This window comes from Chenopodium album, chromosome 7 (assembly GCF_948465745.1).
Source record: "Chenopodium album chromosome 7, dcCheAlbu1.1, whole genome shotgun sequence".
Classification (NCBI taxonomy): domain Eukaryota; kingdom Viridiplantae; phylum Streptophyta; class Magnoliopsida; order Caryophyllales; family Amaranthaceae; genus Chenopodium; species Chenopodium album.
This window is the reverse complement of record NC_137840.1, coordinates 24,647,548-24,649,959: the sequence shown is the minus strand read 5'-3', so window position 1 is coordinate 24,649,959 and position 2,412 is coordinate 24,647,548. Positions and strand designations below refer to the sequence as shown.

General features: G+C 40.4%; 1 non-coding gene across 1 annotated transcript; it reads left to right on the top strand.

Moving 5' to 3' along the window:
* Nucleotides 1-1,537: 1,537 nt before the first annotated feature.
* LOC145641277 (small nucleolar RNA R71) lies at nt 1,538-1,644 on the top strand. The gene has a single exon (XR_014115329.1). It is a non-coding gene; the product is annotated as a small nucleolar RNA R71 (small nucleolar RNA).
* Nucleotides 1,645-2,412: the final 768 nt, after the last annotated feature.

Genomic DNA, 2,412 nt, shown 5'->3' with positions numbered 1-2,412 from the left:
TAATTGGGGTTTGCATATCCTCAGCCATATCAAGAACAACAAAGTCTACAGGTATATAAAATTTACCTACTCTAACGGGGACGTCCTCTAAAACACCTAGGGGTATTTAAAAGAACGGTCGGCCATTTGCAGAGTTATATTGGTAGCTTTTAATTTACCCATATTTAACTTAGAACACACAGATAATGGCATAACGCTAACACTAGCACCCAAATCACATAATGCATTATCAATCAAAAGATTACCGATATGACAAGGGATAGAAAAACTACCCGGATCTTTCAATTTAGGTGGAGACTTATTTTGAAGTATGGCACTACACTCTGCAGTGAAGGCTACTGTCTCTACCTCACTAATAGACCTTTTTCTCGTCAAAATTTCTTTCATAAATTTTGCATGTGAGGGGATTTGTGTGATCAATTCAGTAAAGGGAACTGTTACCTTCAAATCCTTAACCACCTCCAGGAACTTACCAAACTGCTTATCCAAGTTTGTCTTCAATTGACGATTGGGGAAAGGAAGTTTGATAATTGGCTTTTGAGCATTCTTTTCTGTGTCTGGAGTAGCCACCTTCTCCGGAGTTTTACCCTGCAATGTAGGATTAGATGTGTTAGTATTATCTTCTAGCCCTGCAGGGCTAGCAACTACATTGTTTGGTTTAATGGAATCAAGATTAGCATTATTTAATAAAATAGGTTCATCAACTCTGGGCATAGAGGGCCCTTCATAGTTTGAACCACTCCTTAGAGTAATTGCAAATGCTTGATCCGTAGGCCTAGTCGGCTGTGCCGGCAGGGCTCCCTGTTGGCGTGCTTGTAGAGTAGCGGAGAGTTGCGCAATTTGATTATCTACAATTTTGTTATGCGCTAGAATTTGATCAATTGTCGCATCTCTGCTCTCCATGTGCTTTTACATATTAACCAACATTGCTGTAATTTCCCCTAAAGAAGGGTCTGAAGATGAGGGGGGTTGTTGTGGTTGATTCTTTTGGCCAGCATTGGGATGATAGTATTTCTGCTGCTGTTGCTGTAGCACCTGTGGTTCTTGTGGTGGTGGATTTTGAACATTAGTGCTCCGGTAGGAAAGGTATGGATGATTCCGATACCCAGGATTGTAAGTGTTGGAGTATGGGTTATTCTGCCTATAAGCTTGGAAGGCATTAACTTGCTCCACGGAACTCCTGCAATCCTGCTCCCAATGACCTACAATACCACAATTTTCACAGAAAGCCTCATTAGAATTATTATTAATCGCAGAAACATTGGCTACGTTAGCAGTGCTCAGATTATCTAATTTTTGACAAATAGAGGTCAGTTGAGCTTGCAAAAAGGATACAGAGTCGACGCTATGTTTCCCCTTGTTAGCAAATACTCTGGGATTCCCATATTGGGAATTGTGTATCGCCATATCTTCAATAACCTGACCTGCGTCATCAACATTAAGATTCATAAATCTCCCACTAGCTGCAGAGTCTAAAATTATTCTAGAAGAATTTCCAATGCCGTTACAAAAGGCTTGGATTAACTGCCATTGTGCTAAATTGTGGTGAGGGCATTCTCTTTGTAAGTCCTTGAACCTCTCTCAAGCCTCATATAAAGACTCATCGGCTTCTTGGGCGAAGTTGTGAATCGCACTCCGTAGTACTGCTGTTCTCTCTACAGGATAATATTTGTTATAAAAATTCAAAACAAGAGTTTCCAGTCAGTTATACCAAGCGTAGTTCTATTTAAACCATTAAACCACAATTGAGCTTTTCCAGTTAAAGAAAAGGGAAAGAGAATCTCCCTGATTTGGTCTTGAGTGACCCCGGCTTGCCTTATGGTGTTGCAATATTGACAATAGTCGGCAGTGTGAAGATTCGGGTCTTCACCCTTGGCTCCACTGAATTGCTTCCTCTCTATCATCGTTCTAAATTGGGGTTTGATTTCGAATTGAACCCCATCAAGAGCTGGAGTGGGAGTGAGATGTGGAAAATCCGTAAGCTTTGGTTGTGAATAATCACTAAGTTTCTTTGGAACCGCCATCTCTGATTCTATGTCTGGTGATGCCTCTGAATTGCTAGAACCAGTTGGAGAATCTCGGTGATTATTGTTATTATCACCAGAATCCGCCAGGATTTGCTTGTAGAAGTTTTTCTGTCTATAGAAGGAACGTTCGATCTCAGGATCGAATGGGATGTAACCTGATCTGGAACACCTGGGCATAAACAAAAACTAGAAGCAAATATGAGATTTGTCTTAGAGAACTAACGCCCTCTCAGACAAAAAGGGAATTAATCTAGACTACAAAAATAATCAGAAATAAAAATAAAACCGTTTCCCCGGCAACGGCGCCAAATTTTGACAGGGTAAAGTCATATCCCCTAATCAAAAATAATTACCTAATTCACTAACTAAAGTAGATAGGGAAGTA